The 13,044-nt window shown below is 44.8% G+C and overlaps 1 protein-coding gene across 1 annotated transcript in view; it reads left to right on the forward strand.

The window, feature by feature from the left end:
• The window catches only part of ADAMTS17 (ADAM metallopeptidase with thrombospondin type 1 motif 17), a 355,743-nt gene that overhangs the window by 104,101 nt on the left and 238,598 nt on the right, over positions 1-13,044 (forward strand). The window lies entirely within an intron of this gene.

The following is a 13,044-nucleotide window of genomic DNA, read 5'->3' on the forward strand; positions in this document are numbered from 1 at the left end:
GGAAAACAGTATAAGATTGAATATATATTATTGTGGAATTCAAACGTTATAAACCTGTGCTTCCCGTGGAGTACTGGCAGTGGGTAATCCCAGGCCTTCTCTCTGGCTCTGCCAGGTACAAGCTGGGTGACGTTCAGTAAATCTCCATAATCCATTAAATGGTCACTGTGGACTAGGTGACTTACAAGGTCTTTCCAAATCTAGTAGAATGATGGCTAGCATTTATGTCACATTTTAGAGTTTCAAAATGATATTTTATACTATACTTTGGCAATCCTCTAGACAAATCTGAGAACTAGGTGTTAAAAACCAAGTAACCAATCTGTGCTTCGTTATTTGGGGGCTGTCTCCATAACAGAATTACTAGGCAAATGCAATGTGAAGTAAGCTTTGATAGAGGGTTAGCTGATGCCCGAGTCTAGTTGGGGCTGTAGAGGACTGGTATATGTCCATATCTGTCCACTGCCATGGCTGCCAAGGCCAGTGCTATCCAGAGGACTGGCTACTTCTTCCCAGTGTTCACAGCTCAGCTCTGATACCTCCACACTTCACCCAGGAGGGGCTTCTGCTCCCTGCCCCTCCTCACCCTATGCTTGCCCCCACGGAGACATGAATCCGTTGTACTGCCTGTGTCTGCACATCTTCCTTGGAAGACTGTGCTACACAGAGCAGAGTCTGGCTTTAACCCATGTGCCATATCCTTCAGCGCCTGGCACAGGGCTGGAGAGGCTGAGTCGCCACTGTTGATCCAATGAAGGAATAAACGAATGAATGCAGATGAAGGAACTACAGTATTTTTGAGTAGTATGCATCTAATGACCTGGTTTTCTTTCATGTGATTTAGAGCCAGCTTTAATTTTCTTTTGAATATGTAACTTTCATATCTGTGTAGACAGCTAGCTCTCTCAAGCATCCTTCCCTCCTCTAAACCACATCACCACACTACTTGTATTCGTCTGCTAGTGCGGCTATAACAAAATACCACAGACTGGGAGGCTTAAACAACAGAAATTTATTGTCTCACAGTTCTGGGGGCTTGTTCAAAATTAAAGTGTCAGCAGGGTTGATTTCTCCTGAAGCCTTTCGCCTTGGCTTGTAGATGGCCGTCTTCTCCCTGTGTCCTCACATGGTCTTCCTTCTATGTATGCCTGTGTCCTAATCTCTTTTTATAAGGATACCACTTATATTGGATCAGAACCCCACTCTTATGACCTCATTTAATCTTAATTACCTCTTCAAAGTCCCCATCTCCAAATACATTCACACTACGGGTTATGGCTTCAACTTATGGTTTTTTGGGGAAAACAATCACAAAACCTACATGGTGTTTTGTTAGTACACATTTGTCTTAATGTGTCATAATTTACTTGTACATATTATCAAGTCAGTAAGAATAATGGGTAATTTGATAAAAATAATTTAAAAACTGGGCTTATGGCAATCTTATAGCAGTCTCATCCAATTTATTTCTGTATTTTTTTACCTTTATATTTTGAAATAATTATAGAATTTCTTAAAGTTGTCAAAATAGTACAGAGAAGTCTCATACCAATCGTCCAGCTTCTATGGTAACATCTTATGTAACTATAGTGGATTTCCGAAACCAGGAAATTGATTGGCACCATGCAGTCAACTAAACTACAGATCTTACTCAGGTTTCACTGGTTTTGCATGCACTTATTTTTGGTTATGTTTTTACCTATTGTTCCATGACATTTTATCACATGTGTGAATTTTTCCATCCACCTTAACAATCAGGAACAAAACTGGTCCATCCCCTCCAAGCAGCTCCCTCGGGCTGGCCTTATAGAATCACCCTCTCCTTCCCTCCCTTTCCCTAACCTTGGTTACTGCTTATCTGTAATCCATCATTGTAATTTTGTCATTCCAGCATCCAATTTATTTTTGTATTTTGTTTTGATTCCACAGAATGGAAAAATAATCTGAATCACATAAATATGTGGTTGCCAATGCTAAGAGATTTTGAACAGCTGCCTTCAAATCTCAGGATCCAACTCTAGCAGGAAGGGCTGTGCCCTGAGTTTTTAGAAAATGAGATAATCTGGTACCTTGAGAAACTGGGAAAACTTGGGGGTTATCAACATCTTATGTTTGGTATATAATAGTGTTTTTTGTTTGCTTTGTTGTTTTAATTAGAATAAAACTTACAGATAGTAAAGGGTACAAATCTTGATGGATTTTAAAAATTTATGCCTATACTTGTTTTTATCTCTTATTTATTGAAATAGTTTTAAAGGAGTGTTTTGAATTCTGTTTTAATCTATTTTTTTAAATTGTGGTAAAATATATATAACATAAAATTTACCATCCTAATCATTTTTTTAGTGGACAGTTCAGTGGCATTAAGTACACCCACATTGTTGTGTAATCATATGCCTGTATTCTCAGACAACTACTCAGATTAAGATATGGAATGTTCTCAGCCCCAAGAAGGTTCCCTCATGCCTCCTCCAAGTCCCCCAGAGATATGCCCCCAAAGGTAACCTACTGTTGAAAATGTTTTAATCACTGCTTTTATAATAGTTTAATTTTAAAAAGTAATTTAAAGTTAAATTTTAAATTAACTTTAAATTTAAATTTAATTTAAATTAATTTAATTTAATTTAATTTAAATTAATAAATTTAAATTTAAATTTCAAAGTTAAATTTGAATGATTCATTTGAAGAATCTCTGAGGTAGTGGGTGGAGTTTGGGGTTCCATGAATAATATGGATACTTCCCCTCTACACTGCCCAGTCTGCATTAGCCCAGCTCATCAGACAGGATTCCTGACTGTGGAAACAAGCAAAAAGGGCGTGGATCCGAAGGGGGACTGCCCCTGAGGCTGGAGGACCAGGTTGGAACACAGCTAGTGCCCGAGGGAGCCCTGGAGCGGGGGAAGGCTGCAGACCCCAGGCAGAGGTCTGCATCAGGGCTGAGAGGAATGGCGCCGTCTGCCCCACAGCCACCGTGTCACCGGCTCCCTGTTACGAGTCTTGCTCTCAGTCACGTGGCTGCCTCTTTCTACCCCCACCTGCGTGGAGTGAGGGTGGCTCTGGCCCTTTGGGCTTCCACAGGGAGGCAGCGGCACCTCCCACAACGAGTGCATGCAAGGTGGGTCTGTAGAGGGGGTGCTTTACAGAGGAAGGATGAAGCTGGACAGCTCAGAATGACAATATCCACTACATCCCCGATCTTTTTGTAAAGATTGAAACCCAAGACACCGACACATCCTCTGTGCACTTGACAGGGGTCCTGCTGACACAGGTGATGGGGCTTCCCTGGCCCTGATTCTAAGGTGGTCCTGACTCCTGTGGGAGAGAGGCCTCACCAAGCTCCTCCACACTGGCTGGCGGCTTGACTGAGCAGACAAGTGGACACACTTTTAAAGATTCACACCAGACACACCCTCCCTTCCTCTTGGGCCACTATGGAAGGGGAAGGGGTGACACTTAGAGGTCTTGCTCATCTCCACCTTGGGGGTAGACACGCACAAGGAGAACTTAAGGCAATTCTTAAGGCAGCAGGATCTGGGAAAACAGCCTTCTTCCCTAACAGAAGCAGCTGCCCTCTTACTGTGGTTCCCACTGTGCACATTTCAGACTTGCCTTTGCGGGGTGTGGGCTTTTCCTCTGTTGAATTGCTTCATCCTGTGTGATCTGCTTTCCTGCCACCATCCTAACGAGGAAGCCTCCTACATGAGAAAAGGGTGCCCGACTTCCAGGATCGTGGAGGCTAGAGACCTCTGGAGGCTTTTGCTGGCCCTTTGCCCTCCTCCTCCCACATCCGGGGCCTCTCTGAGGTGCCGGCCTGAGCAGCCATGTCTAACCACAGCCTGGCTGACCAGACACGTCTTAGTTACAGTCAGGGGGTGTGGTGCGTTTGTCCTGCTCCTACCCTCGGCTGCAGGCTGAGCTATGGTGATTTTTTTTTGACAGCCTGATTCAGGCTTTATGAATTTAGTTTTAATTATCGGGATTTATCGTTTTCCTTACTTGGTCTCATAATAGTTTTTAATTACTGGAAAAGCTTTCCTTTTCCTCCCCCAGGAGAGGGATGTGATGGTCGTACACAAAGGAAAATGGATATATTCCACAGCCTCGTGAAATGTGTCACACAGAAGGCCAGGGAGAGGCTGTCAAGGGGGTCCAAGCCTGGTTGGTGTCCTGGGGCCCTGCTGCTCTGACATGAGGGTCCCTTTCCACAGCTGTCCCTGAGCTTGGTTGGAAGGACCCTTCCTTGTGTGGCCCACAGCACTGGAGCTGAGCTCCCTGAGAGGTCTGGCCGGGCCAGGGGGCACTTCATAAATGTGGCTATCGACCTCCATGCAGCAGGTCCATCTGTGAGGGACGAAGGGAGCATCACTGACAGGATGAGTGTGTCCAGGAATGAAGCATCTCCTTCAGAAGTCTGTTTCAGGCCAGCCCTCCATGAGGCCATGGATGTAAAATGTGCTGGGGAGCCAGTGAGAGGCGAGGGAGGCTGGGGCTACAGTGTCGCAATGCTGCCTTGGCTGGGTTTTTATTCACTGAGTGTGTTATAATTTAGGGCTCAGACAAGAAAGTAAGGCCAAGTTTTATGTATAAAAACAAACATCAGGGCTTCCCTGGTGGCACAGTGGTTGAGAGTCCGCCTGCCAATGCAGGGGACACGGGTTCGTGCCCCGGTCCGGGAAGATCCCACATGCTGCAGAGCGGCCTGGCCCGTGAGCCATGGCCACTGAGCCTGCGTGTCTGGGGCCTGTGCTCCGCAACGGGAGAGGCCACAACAGTGAGAGGCCCGCGTACCGCAAAAAAAAAAAACCATCAAAATGTATCGTCTGGCTGTACATTATCCCCCTTACAGCGGTCGCCCTGGGCGGCCATTTGCTTGTTCCAATCCCAGTGCTGTGGCCAGAAAGTGTGGACACCCCCTTGTGGATTTCCTTCAGAGTGAGCATTCATCTTCTATCTTTTCATGGTGTTGGTCAGTCTTCATTCTTCGAGAGTGGTTTTGAATTGTGGAGGTGTCAAATGTTCTATTCACTGAATGAGGCTGAAAAATATTGTTTGAGGTAAAATTACAAGTTTTATTAGTCAGCTTCGGGTTTCTTTGTTTCTGACGGCTTTCCTATATGTTCATTTTACTTTACTTGTTATTCCTTGGGACCTTACAGAAGTCACAGTTCACTTTTGCTTCAAGATTGTTAGAAGTTGTTTCAGATGATTGCCTTCAGGGGAAGCTGCCCCATTGAATGAACAAGTCCTGAGGGGTCCATCTCCTTACCTCATACCCATCTCATGTTGGGCATGGTGCACCCTGCTTCAGTTTCAGGCTTATCTACACCATGTCTTTTGTGTCTACTCTGAGAAGCTTACAAAGGAGAAGGCTTAACATTCAATGACATATTAGTTGTCCCAAATCAGACAACCTGAGGTCTTCAGCAAATTCATCTATTTGTCAGAAGTTATATTGGTATTTATAATAATGCTCTAGACCATTCTGTGATTTTTGAGAGGTTTTATGAACAATTTTAATTTTGGGAATAAAATATGCATGCACCTAGCAATCAGGGGTTCAGACTGTTTGGGCAAGTGCTGCTGTCTTCCTCATCATACAATTAAAAAAATAGGTCATTCCCTTAAGAGAGTTAGGAAATAGAGTTACTGTGAAAGCTAAAAAGTATATACAGTCTTTCCTTGGTATCTGTGGGATTGTTTCCAGGACCCCCGTGGATACCAAAACCTGCGGATGCTCAAGTCCCTTATATAAAGTGGCCTAGTACACTCAGCCCTGTGTATCCTCAGGTTCTGCATCTGCAGATTCAATCAACTGTGGGTGGAAGGGCTGAGTGTACTTGAGTAAACTAACTTTTTCTCTCACTGTTAGGCCTTAAAGGTAGGTAAAGAGTATTTAAAGAAAAATGCCAATTAAGTCCTGTCTGGATGTTGGAGATGGTCTTTCAAAAGACCCTTTGTAGGACCTGCTGTTGCCTGAGGGGAAAAAAAGTGAGGGCAAGAAAGGGGTGGCCACGTGGAGTTTCCTCCTGGTCACCTTGTATGGCTGTCCTATGGTTTGGCTTGAAGATAGTGACCGTGGTGAATAAAAATGTGAGTGTGTATGTGTATGCACATTACATATGTACATATACACATGCCTAGGTGCGTGTCTGCACATGGAAGTGTGTGGTGTTTACACTTTCTGTACCTTAAAGTCTGGAGGGCTTTCTTTGTTCCTGTAAGCTCCCCAGAAGGGAGCCCTCCAGAGAAGGGACAACACAACAAGAACCAGGGCAGGATTTCTGTTTGGGGCCCAGCAGAAAGTCCGTACTGAAACTAGTGGCCCCAGGGGACCAAGTTCAACTTTTCTTCTTCCTCATGCCAGGATCATGACTAAGGTTACATAATGGCTGAAGTACATTTAAAAATGGTGAAAATATGCGGGTATGTTTTTGCGTGGGGTACCTTTGTTCTGGCACTACATGGGAGACCACAGAACACTTGGTGATGCTTGAATGCCTTTTGAGATGGAGAGCAAGAGAGCTGAGCAAGAAGGAACTGACCTCTGCAGGGTTTCCAGCTATGGCCCTTCAGATGTAGGCTGTAGAGCCCCCTCCTACCTTCAGGTCGGCAAGTGGGTGGCTTGTGGGAGAGTTTCCTTCTGGAGGCCGCTGGGTTGCACCATTGTGGGTTCTGTGCTTGGGTGGCCAACGGAGGCAACTCTGAAGCAGATGCCCTTCCAGTTAGGTGGTCCCTAACCTGCAGGAGATGTCAGTGACATCGGTGTCGGGCCACAGACCACCGCCCTCTCGTTTAGCGCAGGCCTCAGCATGACATCAGCAGAAGGACTGTGTCTCTGTTGTTCCCTGATGCTTCCACCCTCATGGCCCAAGAGCACTTTATCATTAGCTTGGAGAGAAGTGGGAGCCTCTCTGCCTTGCCAGACAGCTCTTACTCACTCATGTGATGCTGAGGCAATTTGCTAGAAACACAAAACTCCTCCCGGCTTGGGGAAAATGTGGGGGAGTAGAGTCACAAATGGGAAACCAGGCCTTTCTGAGATGCCTTCTATGTAATTGTGAGTCCCAAAGCCCTCTGGAGCCTTTGGGCAGCCTCTCGCTGAGATCAGGAGGAGTGGGCAGGAGAAGTGAGGGGCCAGGCTCCTCTGCAGTGGGTCCTGCCCTGGCTGGCAAGAGCCCTGAGCCAGAGAAGTGCCCCCACCATGGCTTCCTTTCCAGTGGCCCTCAGGGTGGTTCCCGTTCACCACCTGCAGCCCCTCATCTGCACAGTGAACGCTGAATCTCCTTGGGCTGTGGCTTGGCTCAGTCCAGGAGTCTGAGCATCGTCTCTGTGGGGAGACTGGGGTTCAGATCCTGCTACCACCACTGTCCTGTGTGAGTCCCCTGATATCTCTGGCTCTGTTTTCTCCTCTGTAAAATGGGGATAATGATACCCAGAGTTATTGTGAAGGTTAAATGAGATGATCAGTTGCATCCCTTAGGATGGATATTGTCAACAATAACAACAAAAAGCCTGCAGAAAATAACAAGTATTGGTGAGGATGTGAAGAGACGGGAACACTTGTATACTGCTGGTGGGAATGTAAAATGGTGCACCCGCTATGGAAAAGAGTACGGTGAGTCCTCAAGAAATAAAAATAAGATCCAGGAATTCCACTTCTAGGTATCTACCCCAACAAAACGGAACTTGAACAGATATTTGTACACCTGTGTTCATAACAGCATTATTCACAATAGCCAAAAGGTGGAAGCAACCCAAGTGTCCTTTTATTTATACACAGAATAATATTCAGCCTTAAAAAAGAAAGGAATTCTGAGACATGGGTAAAACTTGAAGATGTTATGCTAAATGAAATAAGCCAGTCACAAAAAGACAAGTACTGTGTAATTCCACCTAAAGTCCCTGAGGAGTCAAATTCATAGAGACAGAAAATAGATTGGTGGATGCCAGGGGCTGGAGGGGAGGAATAATGAAGAGTTAGTGTTTAATGGATACAGAGGTTCAGTTTGGGAAGGTGGAAAAGCTCTGAAGGTGGATGGTGGTGATGTTTGCACAACAATGTGAACGTATTTAATGCCGTTAAACTGTATACTTAAAAATGGTTAAAATGGTAAATTGTATGTTGTATATACTTTACCACGACTTTTTAAAAAATGCCATGACCAAGGAAGCAAAGTAATTACTTTTATTCAATAGTACTTCTTCTCAAAGATTTCTTCCAAGAAAAATGGTGAAGATGAGAGAAAAAGTACAATTTCCAGAGAAGGGGGTCCTCATGCTTCCCTCCCTGGGAGGCCGGGTGGCAGTGAGGTGCTGCAAGAGCTGCAGGGCGCCCTGGGGTGGTGTGGGGGGCAGAACAGGGAAGGAGGGAGGAAAGGAAGGCTGGGAGAGGGTGAGGCTCTGGGTGTGGAGAGAGAGTGAGGAGAGAAGAGGGCATATGAAGAAATGTTGCTGGTGGGTTGAATTAGACGGCCCTTTCTGATGTTCTCAGAGAGATGCAAGTAGGGATTAGGAGCCCCTTTTTGGTTGTTAGGCTGTGCTTCTTTGGCTTAGATTCCAGAGGCAGATTGGACCTTGCAGGCACTGAGACTTAGTGAAGTTACTGCTGATATTTTTGGACCTTGGGCCATTCTCATCTACGTCTGGCATTAAAATCATCACTTTAGAGTCAAGCCAAGAGTTCACTTTCCCAATGACTGCTCAGTTGTTGCACTCATGGTATACAGAGCTAGGATTGGTCACACTCAAGTCATGTGATGCTCAGAAGTAACCACAGGGACACAACGTGTGTGACCCTCTGGAGGCAGAAATGCAATTTAGGGGAGAATGTTTGTTTGCTGCTTGCATACTTCAGGCAGTTCACTGGGATTCTGTGGTGTCTGTGAGCTCATTAAATTGAAGAACCCCCAGCTCTCCCATGTGAAGGTTGTTTCTGAGTTTTTAACCTCAGTTTCTACAAATATGCAGCTTAAGAGACAGGAGTGCTTTAGGAAGGAGAGAGGAGGTTATGTCAGACCAATCTATTGGTCTGTCTTCTTGCACAGAGACCAGATCTTGGCCTGGCTGTTATTTTGGGTTTGGGTTCCAAATGCCTTTGGAATTATTGGCATAGACAACTTGGATGAGAAGTTACTGACAAGTACTGTTGTGGGGGAAGTACAGGAAAGGGCTGAGTCATGGTCAGGAAAGGGCTGAGTCATGGTGAGGAAGTGCTGAGTTCATCAGGAAGGGCTGAGTCATGGTTAGGAGAGCACTGAGTCATGGTGAGGAAGGGCTAAGTCATGGTCAGGATGGGGCTTAGTGATGGTGAGGAAGGACTTAGTGATGGTGAGGAAGGGCTGAGTCATGGTGAGGAAGGGCTGAGTCATAGTGAGGAAGGGCTGGGTCTTGGTGAGGAAGGGCTGAATTATGGTCAGGAAGGGCTGAGTCATGGTGAACAAGGGCTGAGTCATGGTGAACAAGGGCTGAGTCATGGTGAACAAGGGCTGAGTCATGGTGAACAAGGGCTGAGTCATGGTAAGGAGAACACTGAGTCATGGTCAGGAAGGGCTGAGTTATGGTGAGGAGAACACTACGTCATGGACAGGAAGGGCTGAGTTGTGTTTAGCACATGTTGCTGACACAGTCCAGGGTGTTACGGAAAGACTGCTAACTGATATCCATGCCTATTTTTTTTCTTCCTGGATGATTAAATTTCCGTACTGTCCTGGCATTAGGTGTGGCAAAAGTGACTGCTTTGTCCACTGGAATGGGAATAGAAGTGATGTGCACTATTTCCAGGCCTGGCCCCTACAAACCTCCTGTGAAATGGTGCTTGAGGCTCTTCCTCTATTGGTTGACTGGCTAAGGCCCGACCAGGAGCCAGCATCCTCAAGCCCTGAAACATTGGATGTTATGTGAGTGAGAAATAAAGCGTCTGAAGACACTGAGATTTGAAGTTTTGTTTGCGACAGCACCTAACCTCCAATATCAGAAACGCTGAAGGCTGAGTTGAATATAAGACCCTATCCTTGAGGTACTTTAAGGTCTCAAGGCAGCGAAGACTTCATCTCTTTGGGGACTGAGAGGACGGCAGCAACATCTCCACGTTCAGGCTGAAAGAACAGCTTTGGCAGGTGACCCACGGGGCCTGGTGGAACAAGGAGCAGGTCCCAGAATCTTGTTAAGTTTTTAGTGAAGAATTAAAAAGCAGACTTGGACTTGGAGGGGAGGAAAACTTAACTCTTATTTTCTTCTACCCATCTTATGTGCATTAGCTGGGGCCCTTTAAATTAGACTGACAAAGGACAAATTAACAACTGAAAAGCAAACACAGGTTGACTAATGCATGCATGCATCATGCATACACGTGGGAACACCCAGTGGGGAGTAACTTTAAGGGGTATTTAGAACTTGGGCTTGTATAGCATCTTAAAAAAGAACAGTAAATTTTTTTTTTTTTGGCTGTCAAATGACCTACATTCATAAATATTTATTATGCTGTCTCCAAAAAATAATTTTTTTAACTTCTTTATTGGAGTATAATTGCTTTACAATGGTGTGTTAGTTTCTGCTTTATAACAAAGTGAATCCGTTATACATATACATATGTTCCCATATCTCTTCCACCTTGCACCTCCCTCCCTCCCACCCTCCCTATCCCACCCCTCTAGGTGGTCACAAAGCACTGAGCTGATCTCCCTATGCTATGCAGCTGCTTCCCACTAGCTATCTATTTTACGTTTAGTAGTGTATATAGGTCCATGCTACTCTCTCACTTCGTCACAGCTTACCCTTCCCCCTCCCCATATCCTCAAGTCCATTCTCTAGTAGGTCTGTGTCTTTATTCCCTTCTTACCCCTAGGTTCTTCATGACCTTTTTTTTTTTCTTAGATTCCATATGTATGTATTGGCATACGGTATTTGTTTTTCTCTTTTGGACTTACTTCACTCTGTATGACAGACTGTAGGTCCATCCACCTCACTGCAAATAACTCAATTTCATTTCTTTTTATGGCTGAATAATATTCCATTGTATACGTGTGCCACATCTTCTTTATCCATTCATCCGATGATGGACACTTAGGTTGCTTCCATCTCCTGGCTATTGTAAATAGAGCTGCAATGAACATTTTGGTACATAACTCTTTTTGAATTATGGTTTTCTCAGGGTATATGCCCAGCATAGTAGTGGGATTGCTGGGTTGTTTGGTACTTCTATTTGTTGTTTTTTAAGGAACCTTCGTACTGTTCTCCATAGTGGCTGTATCAATTAAGATTCCCACCAGCAGTGCAAGAGTGTTCCCTTTTCTCCACACCCTCCCCAGCATTTATTGTTTCTAGATTTTTTGATGATGGCCATTCTGACCGGTGTGAGATGATATCTTATTGTAGTTTTGATTTGCATTTCTCTAATGATTAATGATGTTGAGCATTCTTCCATGTGTTTGTTGGCAGTCTGTATATCTTCTTAGGAGAAATGTCTGTTTAGGTCTTCTGCCCATTTTTGGATTGAGTTTTTTGTTTTTTTGTTATTGAGCTGCATGACCTGCTTGTAAATTTTGGAGATTAATCCTTTGTCAGTTGCTTCATTTGCAAATATTTTCTCCCATTCTGAGGGTTGTCTTTTGGTCTTGTTTATGGTTTCCTTTGCTGTGCAAAAGCTTTTAAGTTTCATTAGGTTCCATTTGTTTATTTTTGTTTTTATTTCCATTTCTCTAGGAGGTGGGTCAAAAAGGATCTTGCTGTGATTTATGTCATAGAGTGTTCTGCCTATGTTTTCCTCTAAGAGTTTGATAGTTTCTGGCCTTACATTTAGGTCTTTAATCCATTTTGAGCTTATTTTTGTGTATGGTGTTAGGGAGTGATCTAATCTCATACTTTTACATGTACCTGTCCAGTTTTCCTAGCACCACTTACTGAAGAGGCTGCCTTTTCTCCACTGTATATTTTTGCCTCCTTTATCAAAGATAAGGTGACCATATGTGCATGGGTTTATCTCTGGGCTTTCTATCCTGTTCCATTGATCTATATGTCTGTTTTTGTGCCAGTACCATACTGTCTTGATTACTGTAGCTTTGTAGTATAGTCTGAAGTCAGGGAGCCTGATTCCTCCAGCTCCATTTTTTGTTCTCAAGATTGCTTTGGCTATTCGGGATCTTTTGTGTTTCCATACAAATTGTGAAATTTTTTGAAAAAGAACAGTAAATTTTAAAGAAGTAAATGGACAAAAGAAAAGGACTTTGAGTTTCTTGGGTGGCAAACTGTAAGAAAGTATATATATGGGAGACCTAATGGTACATAAGGGCTACGTAAAGCAAGGTTTGTTAGAGTCCTCTGGTGCCATCTCTTGGCTGATAAGGGTCTAGGGTTATCTCCAGTGATTAACATCTGTAGAGAGGGCACGGGGGGACACCTTTACAAACTTTTGACCTGCTTTTAGGCAGATGAGGGGAGGACAGAGAGCTTTTTTGTACCTGTATATTCTCAATTGTCTCCAGCTCAAAATAATCCTTATGCCAAAGTGGCACATTTTGAGGTGGCATGTTCTGCGACGCTTCAGACTTCTCTGGAATCTTGAGGGAAATTCCTTCCATTGTTGAAGATATTTAGGGCTGAGGAGGGAAACGAGGCCCAAAGATTGCCACTCCTTGAGAATAGTGCTGAGGACGGGGAACTCACAGGTACTGCACAGCTCTGCTGCACAGATGTGGTCTAGATATAGACCAGCAGCTTCTTAGCCTTGATCAGGGGCCAAGTGCCAGTCCTGGGTGTGAGGTGGAGCCCAGAGCCCCTCATGTGTCTCCCAGGCAGCAGGTAGGCACATGAGAAGTTCTGTAACAACTGGACCACCCACCCTCAGCATTTTCCTGACCCCAGTGTAAGGGGAGCAGGCTCACTGATGATCCTGGATGGCCTTGAACTTTGGTGTTGGGCATGCTCTGGTTTTGCTGTGATTGAGCACTAGAGAGATGCCCAGTGTCAGCTTTAGCCTGGAGACCACCCCTTCCGTCATTGGCCAGAAGGGGGCGATCCTGAGGGTGGGGCTCATTTCACCAGAGGGTT

The sequence above is a fragment of the Phocoena phocoena genome, chromosome 2 (assembly GCF_963924675.1).
Source record: "Phocoena phocoena chromosome 2, mPhoPho1.1, whole genome shotgun sequence".
NCBI classification, from domain to species: domain Eukaryota; kingdom Metazoa; phylum Chordata; class Mammalia; order Artiodactyla; family Phocoenidae; genus Phocoena; species Phocoena phocoena.